This window comes from Taudactylus pleione, unplaced genomic scaffold (assembly GCF_031769625.1).
Source record: "Taudactylus pleione unplaced genomic scaffold, aTauple2 ptg000065l, whole genome shotgun sequence".
Lineage (NCBI taxonomy): Eukaryota > Metazoa > Chordata > Amphibia > Anura > Myobatrachidae > Taudactylus > Taudactylus pleione.
In genome coordinates this window covers 11055310-11063755 of record NW_028284467.1, presented here as the reverse complement: position 1 = coordinate 11063755, position 8446 = coordinate 11055310, and positions in this window count along the sequence as shown.

The following is an 8446-nucleotide window of genomic DNA, read 5'->3' as shown; positions in this document are numbered from 1 at the left end:
TTCAACGCTACCTTGCTGCACGTGCGCGCTATTTCGCGGCGCGCCCGCATCGCAGTTTAGCGTTGCGTGTGCACTCTCCTGTAACGTGTTTGTGATGCTAGTTTGCCTAGCATGCACACCTTTAAGCCACGCATCCCCCTCATGCTGCTACAACCTTAAACACTCGTTATATTTTACCTTTTTCATTCGAGAGCTCATCATACAGACGCTATCTCGGACATTGTTCAATATCTCCTTATCAAAGCTGCCAATTCTGGGGAAAGGTCTAACACTCTTCATCATCATTTTAAACCATACATCACAATACTTAGTCGCATATGCACCCTATTTAGTATACATAATATGCCGTGCCGACCCAAGCGACACTTCCAACAGCAGCACATCATCTAACATCTCTACCGTTTGCTTGCCCCCATTAGGGAGAACCCTAAGCTTTTCAATAGAGATTTAAACTGGTGAAAGACAGTCAAGATACAGTACTTTCACTTACCTGTGGATGATATTAACAGGATGCACCCACAAACCTATGGAAGAATAACCAGGCTGCTTCCACGCACCTAATCCCTTTTTGACTACCTTTCAACTGCTAGCATGTAGGCATTCCAATAACACCTACCCTTTTCAGTGATTTCGTCCACCCTCTACTCAGTTCACAATCACAATTTAGCCAAAACTGTGCGGTTCAATCACAATGCTCAAATAACCCTAACTGATCACTGAATACTGTAATCACACTGAAAGCTGAAACTACAACAAAGGCAACAACTACACCTGCTTATGTGTATAGACTGCGGTATCTACTACCGAGCCACTAGGCTGACACCAGGCGTCTAGCACTTAAGGGTCATACGATACCCTTAACTAGGGAACATGTTACCCCTACCAACAAATATTCACTGTTACACACCCTTTTCCTGCGCAGAAAAATACACGACTATGGCAATACTGATCAAGGTATTTACAACAATGCTATCTATCAATATCACCGTGCACTCTCAACGGCTTTGTTTAAAATACATTTCAGCAATACAGGAAATACATATACGCTATTCTGCGACTAGTCGCATACACAATAATGTGACTACTACACAAAACGTATTATTACTAGGGGTGTGCACCGGCCACTTTTCGTGTTTTGTGTTTTGGTTTTGGATCTGGATCTTTCTTCGTGTTTTGGATCTGGATTGGTTTTGCCAAAACCACCCTTCCGTGTTTTGGGTTCTGGGTTTTGTGTTTTGGATCTGTATTTTTTTTTTAAAAAGCATAAAAACAGCTAAAATCACAGAATTTGTTGGTTTCTCTGCTCCTATGCTATTATTAACCTCAATAACCTTAATTTCCACTCATTTCCAGTCTATTCTGAACACCTCACACCTCACAATAGTGTTTTCATGTCCAAAAGGTTGCACCGAGGTAGCTGGATGACTATGCTAAGCGACACGAGTGGGCGGCACAAACACGTGACCCATCTAGGAGTGACACTGCAGTGGCAGACAGGATGGCAGTTAGAAAAACTAGGCCCCAAACTGTACATAATGCAAAGAAAAAAAAGAAGTGCAAGATGGAATTGTCCTTGGGCCCTCCCACCCACCCTTATGTTGTATAAACAGGACATGCACACTTTAACAAATCAATCATTTCAGCGCCAGGGTCTGCCACACAACTGTGGCTGAAATGATTGGTTCGTTTGGGCCCCCACAAAACAAGCTGGCAATTAATGTGTCCCTGCACAAACTGGCTCTACGGAGGCAAGATGTCATCCTCATCCTCCTCATCCACCGATTCCTCACCCTCTTCAGTGTGTACATCCTCATCCTCACAGAGTATTAATTCGTCCCTGCTGGAACCACAGGTCCCTCTGTACGTTCTGGAGGCTGGTCTCCCTGGAAGAGTTGATAATTCATTTTATGAACATCATCTTCTCCACATTTTGTGGAAGCAACCTCCTACGCCTTTCGCTGACAAGGTTCCCGGCTGCACTAAACACTCTTTCGGAGTACACACTGGAGGGGGGGCAACTCAGGTAAAATAGAGCCAGTTTGTACAGGGACCTCCAAATTGCTTCTTTTTCCTGCCAGTACAGGTACGGACTGTCTGACATGCCTACTTGGATGCTGTCACAGATGTAATCCTTTAACAGACAGACACACGCTTGTCGCTGCTGCTTTGAGGATTCAAGTGCGGCTACAGCCCACACAATTCACAAAGACAGAAAAAAAAAAGAATATTTTTATTGTTTCTGTAGCACACTTTGAGGGTTACACCACCCTTTAACAGACAGACGCACGCTTGTCGCTGCTGCTTTGAGGATGCAAGTGCGGCTACAGCCCACACAATTCACAAAGACAGAAAAAAGAAGAAGAATATTTTAATTGTTTGTGTAGAACACTTTGAGGTGTCACCACCCTTTAACAGACAGACGCACGCTTGTCGCTGCTGCTTTAAGGATGCAGGTGCGGCTACAGCCCACACATTTCACAAAGACCGAAAAAAAAAAGAACAATATTTTAATTGTTTGTGTAGAACACTTTGAGGTGTCATCACCCTTTAACAGACAGACGCACGCTTGTCGCTGCTGCTTTAAGGATGCAGGTGCAGCTACAGCCCACACAATTCACATAGACAGAAAAAAAAAGAACAATATTTTAATTGTTTCTGTAGCACACTTTGAGGGTGTCACCACCCTTTAACAGACAGACGCACGCTTGTCGCTGCTGCTTTGAGGATGCAAGTGTGGCTACATCGCACACAAGTCACAAACACATTAAAAAAATAGTTTTTTATTTTTTGGAACACTTTGAGAGTTACACCACCCTTTAACAGACAGACGCACGCTTGTCGCTGCTGCTTTAAGGATGCAGGTGCGGCTACAGCCCACACATTTCACAAAGACCGAAAAAAAAAGAACAATATTTTAATTGTTTGTGTAGAACACTTTGAGGGTGTCACCACCCTTTAACAGACAGACGCACGCTTGTCGCTGCTGCTTTAAGGATGCAGGTGCGGCTACAGCCCACATATTTCACAAAGACCAAAAAAAAAAGAACAATATTTTAATTGTTTGTGTAGCACACTTTGAGGGTGTCACCACCCTTTAACAGACAGACGCACGCTTGTCGCTGCTGCTTTAAGGATGCAGGTGCGGCTACAGCCCACACAATTCACAAAGACAGAAAAAAGAACAATATTTTAATTGTTTGTGTAGCACACTTTGAGGGTGTCACCACCCTTTAACAGACAGACGCACGCTTGTCGCTGCTGCTTTAAGGATGCAGGTGTGGCTACAGCCCACACATTTCACAAAGACCAAAAAAAAAAGAACAATATTTTAATTGTTTGTGTAGCACACTTTGAGGGTGTCACCACCCTTTAACAGACAGACGCACGCTTGTCGCTGCTGCTTTGAGGATGCAAGTGTGGCTACATCGCACACAAGTCACAAACACATTAAAAAAATAGTTTTTTATTTTTTGGAACACTTTGAGAGTTACACCACCCTTTAACAGACAGACGCACGCTTGTCGCTGCTGCTTTAAGGATGCAGGTGAGGCTACAGCCCACACATTTCACAAAGACCGAAAAAAAAAGAACAATATTTTAATTGTTTGTGTAGAACACTTTGAGGGTGTCACCACCCTTTAACAGACAGACGCACGCTTGTCGCTGCTGCTTTGAGGATGCAGGTGGAATCTAGACGGGATTTGGAACCGAGGACACACTACCTCCATCAATTGTCTAAATCCCACTGCACTAATGGCGGATACCGGACGCACGTCTAACACCAACATAGCAGTCAAGGCCTCAGTTATACGTTTTGCTTCAGGATGACTGCTGTCGTACTTCATCCTCATCGCTAGGGACTGTTGGAGGGTCAATTGTTTAGTAAAAGTAGTGATGTTCCTACTTCCTCTCTGGGATGATGAACAACTCCCAGCAGCAGCAACAGCACTAGGAGGAAGAGGTTCTTGATCTTTCCCTATTTTATTTTTATCGGAGAAAGTTTGGTCCTCCATTTATGTTATATTGATATATATACGTGCGGCTAAAGCGCACACAAACACAGAAAATATTATTTTATTTTTGCTGGAGAGTAGTGCATTTTGTGGGTTACACCACCCTTTAAGAAATGAGCCAGCCGGCTCTTTACTTATGGGACACAGGCGCACGCTTGGCGCTGCTCCTTTGTTGATGCACGTGCAGCCACAGTGCACACAATTCACAAACACAGAAAATAATTTTTTTTTTGGTTTGGACTGGAGTGTACTTTCGGGGGTTACAGCACCCTTAACGGTCAAGCCAGCCGGCCCTTTACTTATGACACAGGCGCACGCTTGGCACTACTTTGTTGATGCACGTGCGGCTACTGCGCACACAATTCACAAACACAGAAAATAATTTTTTTTTAGGTTTGGACTGGAGTGTACTTTCGGGGGTTACAGCACCCTTAACGGTCAAGCCAGCCGGCCCTTTACTTATGACACAGGCGCACGCTTGGCACTACTTTGTTGATGCACGTGCGGCTACTGCGCACACAATTCACAAACACAGAAAATAATTTTTTTTTGGTTTGGACTGGAGTGTACTTTCGGGGGTTACAGCACCCTTTAACGGTCAAGCCAGCCGGCCCTTTACTTATGACACAGGTGCACGCTTGGCACTACTTTGTTGATGCACGTGCGGCTACTGCGCACACAATTCACAAACACAGAAAATAATTTTTTTTTAGGTTTGGACTGGAGTGTACTTTCGGGGGTTACAGCACCCTTAACGGTCAAGCCAGCCGGCCCTTTACTTATGACACAGGCGCACGCTTGGCACTACTTTGTTGATGCACGTGCGGCTACTGCGCACACAATTCACAAACACAGAAAATTATTTTTTTTTAGGTTTGGACTGGAGTGTACTTTCGGGGGTTACAGCACCCTTAACGGTCAAGCCAGCCGGCCCTTTACTTATGACACAGGCGCACGCTTGGCACTACTTTGTTGATGCACGTGCGGCTACTGCGCACACAATTCACAAACACAGAAAATAAATTTTTTTTGGTTTGGACTGGAGTGTACTTTCGGGGGTTACAGCACCCTTTAACGGTCAAGCCAGCCGGCCCTTTACTTATGACACAGGCGCACGCTTGGCACTACTTTGTTGATGCACGTGCGGCTACTGCGCACACAATTCACAAACACAGAAAATAATTTTTTTTTAGGTTTGGACTGGAGTGTACTTTCGGGGGTTACAGCACCCTTAATGGTCAAGCCAGCCGGCCCTTTACTTATGACACAGGCGCACGCTTGGCACTACTTTGTTGATGCACGTGCGGCTACTGCGCACACAATTCACAAACACAGAAAATAATTTTTTTTTTGGTTTGGACTGGAGTGTACTTTCGGGGGTTATAGCACCCTTAACGGTCAAGCCAGCCGGCCCTTTACTTTTGACACAGGCGCACGCTTGGCACTACTTTGTTGATGCACGTGCGGCTACTGCGCACACAATTCACAAACACAGAAAATAATTTTTTTTTTGGTTTGGACTGGAGTGTACTTTCGGGGGTTACAGCACCCTTAACGGTCAAGCCAGCCGGCCCTTTACTTATGACACAGGCGCACGCTTGGCACTACTTTGTTGATGCACGTGCGGCTACTGCGCACACAATTCACAAACACAGAAAATAATTTTTTTTTGGTTTGGACTGGAGTGTACTTTCGGGGGTTACAGCACCCTTAACGGTCAAGCCAGCCGGCCCTTTACTTATGACACAGGCGCACGCTTGGCACTACTTTGTTGATGCACGTGCGGCTACTGCGCACACAATTCACAAACACAGAAAATATATTATTTTTTTAGCACTTGGGGGGAGCACCCCTGATGGACAGAGCACCCCCTGGACAACACTACAGCACTCCTTTAGGACTGGGACACTGCACAGGACTTTGGAGTGGACACAGCCCCTATGGAGAACTGACTGCACAACACAGTCCAGCCAGCCCCTATGGACTTTGAAGTAGTGGACACAGCCCCTATTAACAACAGCAGCACAGCACAACACAGCCAGCCCCTATGGACTTTGAAGTAGTGGACAACAGCAGCACTACACTACACTACACTACACAGCCCTAACTCCCACCCTCCCTCTTCACTGTCCACAGCCGAGTGAGAAAATGGCGCCGACGCGGGTACCTTATATAGGATCCAAAACCCGCGAGACTCGGAAGGCGGGATGATGACGTTTTGCCTCGATTTCAGATCCGAGTCAGGCGGGAAAAGTCGAGCCTGATTCGGATCGGACTCGGATCGGAGGGGCTCGGGGGGGTTCGGATTTCAGAAATCCGAACCCACTCACCCCTAATTATTACCCTTACACTATTGTGCTACTTCCCCTTTTAAACATAAAAAATCTATCAATGAAGAAAAACAAACTTTTTCCTTCTTTGTCCCTGGATTCTAATCAGCGCTCCTTAAGCCACAATAACGGGTAGCAGACTCTCTGCAACAAAGTGGTAGCAGATTTTCGAAGGCACAATGCTTTCTCCTGCTATGGCGCCTCCACCCTTTTGCTGAGAGTTCGCTAACCCGAGTGTTACTAAGTAACCGGTAGCGTGATTCACACTGCGATTCCCCAACTATCGATTCCTACCTATCGATACCTTCTAAAATTGTCGTTATTTAGCGTTATGAGTCGCACAAGAAATAAATGCTTTCAGACTTTGAGTGTGGTTCCAAAGCACAAAAAGATATTATTCAATATAAAAACAGATGGTTACACGCTGTGATCTAAATAAAATTAGCGCAAATAAATCATACAGACCCAAGGTACAGTTGTTACATATGCAAGCGCTCTGGACCCAGATACCAGCATCAATATAGAAACCTCCGTCAACAGCAAGGCAAGAAGACTGGCACCCAAGTTTAGAGAGCCCACATATATACACTAGCAGAAATATGCAATACAGTAGAACAGTTTGGCATGATTCCATTGGTTCTTCTTCCTGGTTCTTCTGTTACAGTATAGTTCATAGGTCAATTCGAATGGACACAAACCAGCCTCCAACAGACCTTTGTGTCATTTTTCACGCTGCATATTAAATCTAAGCTGGTTACATTACAAAGTACATTTTAATGTTTAACTCTCTATAGACCATAGTTTGCAGACACATGTTGCGATCTTCTCACCGATGGTACCGGAAATCTGCAAAGACACAGTGGATCAGTACAACACCAAACATGGTCTGCTTACCATGTACTAAACCTTAGATATCAAGTTACATTTATTTCACAACATTAATAATACTGAATAAACCTTGAATATTACACTTTAATGCTAGGGAACCTTTTATGTAACTGTGCAGTGTGTAAGTATTGGGGTTTTGCGAGAAGATGCTAGTTAGCGTTGTGCAACTATGTGTTTGTGGAGTACACCATGGTACGTGTTTTGCAGGGTTGATCATTTTATATGTTTTAGTGACTGTCTGTATTTATATGATGAGGACTTTTAACTTCTTCTATTGTGTGGGAATCGCACGACGCTAAATAATAGCATCGCCATATGTACTTATAATTAGGGATGAGCGGGATCAGATTTCTGAAATATGAACCCTCCGAGCCCCCCCGATCCGAGCCGGGAACCGAGTCCGGCTTGGGTTTTCCCGCCTGACTCAGAACTGAAATCAAGGCAAAACGTCATCATCCCACCTTCCGGATGTCGCGCGTTTTGGACTCCATAAAAGGTCCCCGCATCAGCACCATTTCTCACTCCGGCTGTGGACAGTGAAGAGGGAGGGTGGGAGCTAGGGCTGGCTGGGCTGTGTTGTGCTGCTGTTGTCCATAGCGGCTGTGTCCACTCAGTCCATAGGGGCTGACTGGGCTGTGTTGTGCTGCTGTTATCCATAGGGGCTGGCTGGGCTGTGTTGTGCTGCTGTCATGGGGCTGACTGGGTTGTGTTGTGCAGTCAGTTGTCCATAGGGGCTGTGTCCACTCTAAAGTATATAGGGGCTGGCTGGACTGTGTTATGCAGTGTCCCATAAAGGCTGTAGCCCTAAAGGGGTGCTGTAGTGTTGTCCAGGGGGTGATCTGTCCATCAGGGGTGCTCCCCCAAAAAGTTCTCCAAAAAAAATGAAAAATTTTTTTTTCTGTGTTTGTGAATTGTGTGCGCAGTAGCCACACATGCATCAACAAAGTAGCGCCAAGCGTGCGCCTGTGTCATAAGTCAAGGGCCAGGTGGCTCATCTCTTAAAGGGTGGAGTAAACCCCCAAAGTGCACTCCAACAAAAATAAAAAATTATTGTCCGTGTTTGTGAATTGTGTGCACTGTGGTTGCACGTTCATCCACAAAGGAGCAGAGCCAAGCGTGCACCTGTGTCCCATAAGTAAAGGGCCGGCTGGCTCATCTCTTAAAGGGTGGAGTAAACCCCCAAAGTGCACTCCAACAAAAACAAAAAAATTATTT